Source organism: Loxodonta africana, chromosome 26 (genome assembly GCF_030014295.1).
Source record: "Loxodonta africana isolate mLoxAfr1 chromosome 26, mLoxAfr1.hap2, whole genome shotgun sequence".
Classification (NCBI taxonomy): Eukaryota; Metazoa; Chordata; class Mammalia; order Proboscidea; family Elephantidae; genus Loxodonta; species Loxodonta africana.
In genome coordinates this window covers 44,298,317-44,308,606 of record NC_087367.1, presented here as the reverse complement: position 1 = coordinate 44,308,606, position 10,290 = coordinate 44,298,317, and positions in this window count along the sequence as shown.

The window sequence follows — 10,290 nt, the reverse complement described above, 5'->3', positions numbered from 1 at the left end:
AATGTCACTTTTATGAAGCAATGAGGAACAAAACACCCTGAGGCACTTAAAACATTTTTTTATATAATACGTGTCTTTTAGGAATGGAAGTTTAAAATCACCTGCCTGATGGAAACAGTGATAGACAAAAGGCACAGGGGGCCCAGGAGAGCCTGGGAGGCCCGGTCCTTGGGGAGCTGGAAGACAGGTCCATGAGGCTTAAGACACTGTGTGGGGAGAGATGTGATAGCCCAGTGGGCTGGGTTGACAGTGCTGGATGGGTCCCTAGGGGAGGAGAGTTGGTCCAGATGAATGCCAAGGGCACTGTTCTACCTGGCCCCATCATTTATGGTTGCCCTGTCACAGGACAGGGCTTTTATATGAGCCTTTTTTTTTTTAATGGACATGTGTGCATTTAATAGGGAGATGAATGGAATGTTACAGGTGACCAATGTCATTGACTAGAATATTAATTACTACATTGACTGCAGAAGTACACTGGGTATGACTGTGACTGTGTGGGTGTAGGGGTGTGTGTGTGTGTGTATGGATGTGACGGGATGGAGGGGAAAGAGAAAGAGAGAGAGAGCCTTCTCTAGATCATTGCTCTAAAGGACTTTGGGAATTGAGGCAGTCCAGCAGAAATTTACTGTCTGGCAAATTTATTTTCTTGCTTTTGGAAAAGGCTTGCAGACTCATTCATCAGCAGAGCAGCAGATTTTTCCTTCCACGGACTCTGGAGGGAACTCCAGAGGACACTCACCCACATTTCCTCTCCTGGAAACAGGCTTACCCCTCATTTTCCCAGACAGACAGATGTCTCTTCTTTAAAACCCTCCCCTGGAAGGCATTCCCCCGACCCTGTCCCTTGTCCCAACCTTAGACACATTTCTCTAGTTAGTATTTGAGCCTGAGAACCAACTTTTCAATGACAGCTCTTCTCAAATTGAGGCATGACACCCCTCCTCACCTACCTCTGACAGTTGTGGCAGTCCCTTCTTCCCCTCCCTGCCAGCTCGGGGGATATTACAGAGCAAAGGCACAAGTGGCTCTCAGGGCAGTAGAAACAAGGCTCCTGCCACAGGCACCAGGGTGGAGCTAAGGTGGGTCAGCAGGGGCTCATTCTCCTAACAGGCTCCCTCCTAGCTCCCTCACACTGGTTGCCTTGGTGAAGAAGGAGATATGTTATTGGAGAAGAGCAAAGCATGTGGAGGAAGTTGAGGCAGAGTTAAGAGGTCTAGATACAATGGGCAGAAGGAAAACAGATGAAGAAGGGGGGGATCAAGATTGTCAGAAGAAAGATGGTGACCCTGAGCCTAGCCCTCGGAGGGTTGAGGGTGATCTAGTGTCTGAGTCTGTCAACATTCAGGAGGAAGGATGAGAATCAGGAGCAGCCCAAAGCTCTTTTGAGGTGGAGGTCACACATACCTCCACTCTCCAACTTTTTCACCATTTTTGACACCAGCTCCCCCACTCCCCAAGGCACTCTCTACTTCTCTGTTGGGTTCAATAATTTGTTGTAATGGGCACAAAGAACTCATAGTCTGTAGTCACGATTGTGGGGTTTATTAGGGAAGTAACAGGTTATAACTCAGGATCAGGAGCAACTTGGAAGTAGGATACAATTCAGGAGATAGGACACAGTTCGTCAGTCAGGACAGCTTCCAACCAGGACAGTTCTCAGCTCCTTCTATTGCCTACAGACCCTTCTCTTGATGTACCAGCCAACAGTGCTTCTCTTGGTTGTGCCAGCCTGCAGGCCTTCTCTAGGTTGTTTGGCCAAGTGTTACATCTCTTTAGCTTCACTGACAAGTGCCTGGAGGCACCACCCCTCCAGCAAGCCTCCTGCCTGAAGGCACTCAGTTCTGTCTCACTCTGGGGGCTGGCAAGTCCACTGCAGCTGTCTCTCTCTCCATGGGCCAGCAAGCCCACTGCACCATCTCACACCAGTATCCTGGTTCCCGCTGCTCGTACTGCTGCTGCCATTTCTCTGCCACTGAGCTCTTCTGTGCTTGCTGCTGCTTCTTGCCATCTTCAGTGTTACAGCTGTCTCTCTCCTGGGTCTAGGAGATTCTCAGCACAGGGACCCCGGGTCCAAAGGACACGCTCTGCTCCAGGATCTTCTTGATGGCAGTGAAGCCCCCCCTCAACCTCTGTGGGATTGGCCTTTATATTCAGTTTCAAGGCATGACCTTCCTAGCCAGACCACAAACAGACCAATTTTCTTGGTAGACCCACAAATCATTCAATTTGCGTAGTAATCAACCAATTCCTATGAGGTCACTTAATCCTCTTGAGTGGTTTTATGCACCCTATTTGCATAGTATACTGGCCAATCCCTTGCAAGATTGTGGCCCAGCCAGTCACCTTCAGCAGAATTATAAACCCAAGGCCAGAAAGGTAATAGGAGAAACCCACTACACTACAGCAAACTAGTACTTTTGAGAACATGGCAGCCCTTGGTAGGTACCTTTTCCTTTACCATTGCTTATTGCCAAAAGTGTTAGAATAAATTGGCCTAAATCCCACTGTACTCCTAGTAGTATAAAGGAGCAAGCCCAGGCTTTGGAATATGATGTCCTGGGTTCAGTCCCACTTCCTGCTAAATTCTTTAACCTTGCTGAGCCCATTTTCTGCCTCAGTAACATGAGTAATGTAAGATCTTATTTAGTGAGTGGTCAGGAGGATTAAATTGTGTTTGTCTTTTTTTTTTTTTAACTATAAAGCTCAGTGTGATACCACTTGCCCTAGTACTAGTGGTAGTGACGACTCTCATTTGAGGGGCTTAACTTTCAGGAGATGGGAGTGGGAACTGACTGAGAGAAGCCCCTGAGTACAAAATCAGCATTCCAAAGTTTACTGTTAGGTTGTGGTTCTCCCAGGAATAACATCAGAGGGTATATACTGTTATGAATAACAGTGTTATTATTATTAATAATGATAACTGTAAAAAAAAAAAACAAAAACTGTAGTTACCATTAATTAAGTACCAACTGTGTTCCAGGCATTGAACATTCTTTGTATTACCTCACTGAATTCTCACCAGGGACCTGAAAGGTAGGTGGTACTTTCTGCATTTTGCAGAGCAGGCACTGGGGTTCAGAACAATTATTCAAAGTCACAGGACTAGTGCTGCTGAGAACTGGCCCTGGCCCATCTGACCATAAAGCACACTCTTGTCTCTGTAGCTTTGCCCTGAAAGGGCATACAGAAGGGATCCTACAGTCACTGTCCTATATCATTGAGAAACCACAGAATAGGAGGCCAGTGAGGAAAGGCAAATGTTTTCCAGCTTCTTACAAAGGGAAAAGGTATGTTTTAAAAGCCATGGATCAGTGAGTAGTATCACATAGTAGGCACCCGATGAATCATTTTTAAAGCAACCTCTAGGAGGGAGTTGGAGCAGGTGGTTTGTGACACCCTGGTTTGGGGGAAGAGAGCAGCAAGTCCTGGAGGAGCCTGGGGGGCAGGCCCCGCTCACAGAGTGGATAAGGTCTGTCCAGGAGTGAGGCCTGGCTAGGATCCAGAGGAGGACACAGGTGGTCTCTGCAGACGCTGGCTCCCTGGTGATGATGGAGGAGCCCTGGTGGGGCAGCTCTCATCCTTGGCAAACGTTCAGTAACTCTCCTTGGGAAGGGAGAGCTGGGGAGAGAGAGATGTGAGTGGGCCTCGGGGGCTGCTTTATCCCATTCAGCGGCCTCTGCAGTGGTTCTGCCGAACCAGCCCCTCCTCCACATGAACTGCCTCTCTACTGATAGAAGTGGGGGTTACAGCTGTGGCACACCTTCATCTCCATACACACTATCTCGCTCTTCACTCTTTCTGGTGGAGACAGGCATGTCTAGCACGTTTGCCAGTGTCTTTGTGGGCTTTCTCAAAGGACAGTCAATACGAAAGATATTGGCGTATAATTGAAATGCACCCTGCTCATCCAGAGCTCTACCATCAGACCAACAGGATCAGTCTATATTTGAATTTAAGTGCAGAAAATTAACTGAGCAGCAACAAGCCAGGGGTGACTCGGGTGGGCAGCACTCAGGTGGTGGTGTCTCGTGTGTACCTGGCCACATCTTCATGGCGGATGAGCAAAGAAGGGAGGTTCAGGAAAAGCCAGCCCAAGCTCAGACATTCAGAGAAGTCCAAGGGCAAGCCTCAGGTGATTGTGACCCCATTGTGCGCTGGAATGGGCTTATTCTGAGAACTGGATTTTTTAAAGGGATGTTGGCAAAACTGAAGCATGTCTAGTGGGGGTGACCAGTGATCATATCATTCAAAGAATGCCTATGGACCTGGAAACCTCAACCCAGAGCTGATCTGAAGCATAGTCCAGGAAACAAAGGAATGAGGTAATTCTCAAAAGACTCTGGAGTCCTCCACAGGCTTCCCAGGGCCAAGCTCCAGCAGTCTCAGTTCCAGGAAGAAATAGTTCTCTGAAGTGGGTCACATGTGGTGGCTATATTCCCACCCAATTGGTGGTGGGGGGCAGGGTAGAAAGGACGGAGGAGTGGTGATGGGGGTCCTCTTCCCAGGGCCAGATTTCCCTCCACTCTGAGAATGGGAAAGAAGCCAAGAGCTCCTTGGAAAAGGCCCAACTGCTTCCTCCCCCATGGCTGGCTCTCTTGTGTCCAGGAAAGCTCCAGCTGGCCAGCTCTGGTGCAGCAGAGCCCTGTGGCAGCTCACATGGCCACGCAAAGTCCAAGCACTGTGAGCTCATGGAATGAGGAGTGCGTTTCCCCAGCCTATAACTCAGCATGATGGCCCATCTTTATGCTGGTCTCTGCTATGCTGTCAGAGCAGAAATCCCTCCACGCCGAAGTGAAACGCCACCAGTCTCTCCTGGGGGTAAGGCGGGCTCTTCCAGCAATGGAGTCCAGGTCTGGGCTGAGCAGTAGCGTTAGGAAGCCGGGTCCTGGGGCCTGCAGCGCCCGCCCCTCCCTTGTTCAACAAGGCCTTGTTGGGCAGCGTTGGAGGACCACATTCAATCGACAGCTTAAGATAATCACATGTGTGAGGCGCTGGGATAATGACAGCTGAATACCCTGCCACCGTTGCCATAGTAACCAGCCAAGCTCTGGTTCCCTCTTTTTTTTTCCCTGTTTTCTGAGCCTCCTTGTTATAGGGCTGGCATGTGGGGTGGGGGATGAGTTTGGGAAATGGGAAGAAGGAGGGAAGGGGGAGGGGAGATCCAAGGAGGGCAGTCCATTATACGCTCTTTAAACACCCCAGCTGGAGGTGTTTTAAATCTCAACAGAAACAGAAACGTTGTCTTAATCCCTAGCTCCCTGCGAATTATTTAAAGGGGTCTTGTCAGAAGGATGAAATTGTCACTGTTGCAGTGTCAACAGCAGCAGCAGCGGTCATAATGGCTGAGGACCCCACTCCAGGCAGGGCCTGTTACGTGGCCCAGGGCTGTGAACAAGGAGTCCCCTCCCAGGCACAAGCCAGCAGTGTTTCTTCTTGTGTCCTGGCAGAACCCTGGGTGTGGAATGTGCCAGGGTGCAGGGGTGTTCCCTCAGCAGTGGGCTCTCTGAGCAGTGACAGGTCCTCACCTGGCCAGAGTGGGCTCACACAAAGTAGTGCCACACCCAGGATTCACCTAGGCCATGCCAGCACCCCAACTTACGCATGCACGTGTGCACACACACACACATGCACGTGAGCACACACATACACGGAGACAGGGCAGACTGGAGAGTCTAGAGCATTCACATCATGGAGGGAGAGCCAACACTTCGAATCAGGAAAAATCAGCGACCTGTGCTCAGAGAGAGGCTCAGCATGTGTCTCTGGAGAGCTAATGCCCACAATAACTGACTCCAGTTGAAGTGCTGTACTTTTCACATGTTATCACCTTTAATCCTTACAACCACCTAGTGGGGTAGGTACTGTTGGCATCCCTGGGCCACAGAGAAGGACAGTGAGGCTCAGTGAGGCTTAAAGACTTGCCCACTGTCACACAGCTGGGTCTGGTTGAGTCCTTGCCCTGTGGACTTAACTCCTGTGCTAAATGAGGGGTCACCATGATCTCTGGTTCTGGGGCAGGCAGGGTTACAGAGTACTTCTTAACCCCGGCCCTTTTTTGAGAAGCACACCATGTCCTTCCTATTGATTCAGACATGCTCCCCTTGGGGACAACATCTCCCACTTCAATATAGCATTTCCTGTACTTCTGCACCAAGTTTGAGACTGCATGGGGAAACAATGAGCTTATGTTTGCCATATTATCTAATTATGTCCCTAACCTTCAGCCCTTTGCACCTGTGCATCCCAAGGAGCGAGCCCTCCTTGCTGTGCATTGGTGGTTAGGGACTTGCTTTGTGCTGCTTCAATATGGAAGCCTTTCCAAGGTGGTGGGCTTTCAAAAGCAGTGCCCACCCATCTCTGGCACACTGTATGGGGCTCTGTGAGGGGGCCTAAGGTCACGAATTAGCGGGGAGGGGGCACTATTGGTATCCTCTCAGCCCAGCACATCTGGGGAGTAAATCAAGTATGTTGGGAGGTGCCCTAGTGCTCCAGGCCCTCGGGGGAGCCATTGAGTAAACGGCTGCCTTGGGTTGGTAGGTGCACTAAATAGTAGATCCCTCAGGGCTTGTAGGAATTTATGCCCCATGGACAGCATTTTACATTTTAATTACCCCTCTAGCTTGTCTAATATCCGAGCTCTTTCAGGCTTGTCTACTGTCTACACAGGAGCTGTGTCCTTGGGGTCCAGGTCGACTGGGGGAAGGCTTGGCTATGTGAACTGTTGCCCTAAAGAGTCTCAGGCCTCCTGTAGGTTCTGAGAGCTGTGCTGCCTGGGCCTCAGTGGGTGTCTCATTCAAAGAGGCAGCCCTCTGCCACTAGGCCTGAAGGTGGGTCTTTACATGTCCCTAGTTGAGCCAGTGCTAGGGAATTTCTGGGATGGTGCCACAAGGCATAGTAACAACAACCATCTGAAATGGAATAGGTTCCCGAGGCAGTGGTTTGTGCCCAAATACAGACTCCTGCATGGGACAAAGCCTGTAAGCTGTGTCAAATTTTGTCACCACTGTTCCAGGGACTGCCTGACTGAGGGAAGAGAACCCGTGCTGAAGCCAGGAGGGGCAAGCTCAGCAGATTCAGGGAAGAGGAGGGCGTGGGCTTCCAGACTGTCCCTCTGTGTCTGTAAGGAGAGGGAGTTCACTCATTCACCCCTTCATTCTGCCAATCCAAGGACAGGATTATTTATCTAAGATGGAGACAATTTCCACACCCTGATGATTCAGCTGGAGGTGGATCCTAAGGTTAATATAATAATAGTGATGATGATGATCATAATAGTAATGATAATAATTAGTTCTCAGTAAAATGGTAGTTATGGCAGGCATAACGCTTGCTGAGTTACTTTCATTATCTTTCAGTCCTTGCAGCACTCTGCAAGGTAAATAGTATTTTGCAGATGAGGAAACTGAAGCCCAGGAAGTTTCCTATGGTTGTAGAGCTGTAACTGGCAGAGATGGGGTCCACCTGACCCCTGGCAACCTCTCTAGCCTCATCTCTTCCCACCGTTCCTTTGCTCTTTGCTTTTCAGCAGCCACTCTGGTCGCCTTTCTTTCTTGGCACACTCCTGCTCTGGAGGGTCTGTGCCTAGAGTGCTAATTCCCCAGGCACCCTCAAGGCGGGCTCCTGTGTGTCATTCAGATCTCTGCTCAGAGAGAGACCTTTCCTGATGACCTTACTGCTCACTGTCCTTCTGTGTCTCCTTAAAAAATTAGTTGCCCTTGAGTCAATTCCAACTCACAGTGACCTCATCTGTGTCAGAGAGCTTCGAATGGCTGATTTTTCAGAAGTAGATCACCAGGCCTTTCTTCTAAGGTGCCTCTAGGTGTATTCGAACCTCCAGCCTTTCAGTTAGCAGCTGAGCGTGTTAAGCCACTCAGGGATGCCTACATGCCCCTTAATAGCATTTAACATTATCTGACTTTATATCGGATCCCCTGGGTCTCCAGGAGAGTCCCTGGGCCTCCATCAGTTCTTTGTTAAGAGAATGAGTTAAGTAGCTGCGTTTGAAAGAAATCAGAATACCTGGGATCTTTTTAGGCTAATAGTGGCTGAACAGCCTATTTCAATTATTTCTATCCCCATCTTAAATGGTGGTGTACAGAGGAAGTGCCCTACCCATGGAGGTTATCCTGATGCAGCACTGTGATGGACCTTGTGCATTCTGGGAGGGGCCTGGCCTGCCTGGGGGAAGTGGCAGCAGTCCAGGGAGGCGCCAACTGTCGAAAATCTTTCCTGAGACTCCGTGCTTGGAGCTGTCTTCAGCCACACATGGTGGAATCAGTTTGCTTCTTTTAACTTCATTTTATAGTTGTTCTTCATTTTTGACTAAAAAATATTGTTTCTTAGCTTGTTCATCATCTGATTCATTTGGCTCCAAATGACCTTTGCCAGTTTCCAAAATTCGAATCCACCCTCAGTCAGAGGCTCTGAAGACGTTTCTAAAAGGTGGTATAGATGGACTGCAGGGTAGACACCCACGACAATGGTTTTGAGGAGGGACAGTTTATATGGATATGAGTCTTGATAACATATTTTACAAAAAAACACACACAGAGTAACCAAAAAAACCAAACCCATTCTCATCGAGTTGATTCCGACTCATAGCAACCCTATACGACAGAGTAGAACTGCCCCTTAGAGTTTCCAAGGAGTGCCTGGTGGATTCGAACTGCCGACCCTTTGGTTAGAAGTCATAGCTCTTAACCGCTACGCCGTCAGGGTTTAAGTAGTCAGTATGCACTACCCAAATGTCTGCAGACACTCTGGACTGCTCTAGCAACAAGACCTGAAAGTGCTGGCTTCTTATAAGCAAGTCTAACCTAGATGTTCAAGGACCTAGAGGTGTCTTTCTCATACATCAAAGTCATGGTTTGAAAGCCTGAACAAGTGCTTTCTAATGGGTGTCATTGTTTTCTTTATTATGCTTATCTCAAGGACAGGTGGTCCATTTACATCAATAATAGTGCCCTTTGGAAAAAAAAATTAATATTCTGTTGGTTGTGCAACACTGATTTGTTTCTTCTTCTCCCAGGGACGGGTTAGTGTGGTGGTTTCTGCAATAAGTCCCCAGCAAAGGACCAGGGGCTGAGGAGGCAGGGAAGTTAAGGAACAGACCAGGACTTCGCAGGTTCACTCACCACCCGGCATTTATTGAGACCTACTACCAATTGCCATCGATTGTCACTTCCCACTCATGGTGACCCCATGTGCTCCATAGGGTTTTCAATGGCTGATTTTTTTGAAGTAGATATCCAGGCCTTTCTTCCAAGGTGCCTCTGTGTGGATTTGAAACTCTAACCTTTCAGTCAGCAGCCTAATGTGTTAACTGTTTGTGCCACCCAGGGACTCCTGTTGAGGCTAAGAGCTGAGAATATGGAGAGATTTCCAACGCAGCCCCAGCTCTCCAGGGGCAGGAGAGTTCAGGAGAATGACTGGAAGACTGAATCCAATGAGAGAGAGAAATCAATGGAGCAAGAAGGGCAGGCTAGTTATGAAGGAGATAGAAGACACAGGATTTGGTGTGTCCCTCTGTGATGGGAAATGGAGAGGGCAGAGTCCAGAGTGCTTTCTAGATTTCTGACATGGGGAACTGAGTGGCTGAGATGCCATCTGTAGATAGATGTGAGACTGCAGAAGGACTGGAGAGAGCAAGATGGTGAGTCTCATGTGTTTACTGGGAGGCATCCAGCAGGCAGCTGTATGTACAAATGTGGGAAGAGGTCAAGGCTGGTGGCATACGCCATGGTGGTTCATGTCATGTGTGGGGGTGAGACCTCCCAGGACAAGAGATGAGAAGGCAGGGGAATGATGGTAGACCCCTGAGAAACCTGTGGATTTCACTGGCCCCAGAAAGAACTGAATAAAATGCTGTCAAGCAATACCAGTATTGCAAAGCCAGATACATGGAATTATTTAACTTGTTGAAACGAACTAATAAATTAGTCAAAACATAATTCCCTGTCCTTAAGGAGCTCACAGGCTGGTAGTGGAGACAGAAGTCACACACAAAGCAATTAAAGGATAGTTCACAACAGCATATTATCAAATGCTAAATTGTGTAGAATAAACTCAATCATGCTTTAAGCATTCAGAAAAATGGTAGCTTAATATAAGTTGGGGAAGGCAAAAAAGGAAATGAAACCTACGCTGCCTTGAAGGAGGGAGCTGCAGAGAAGTAGACTCTGCCAGCTATTGAATATCTCTGGGCCTCAGTTTGCTCATTTGTCAACAAAAGGTCTTGGTCAACCAGATCTATAGTGGCCAAGTCTGCTACTCTCTGATTCTGATGCT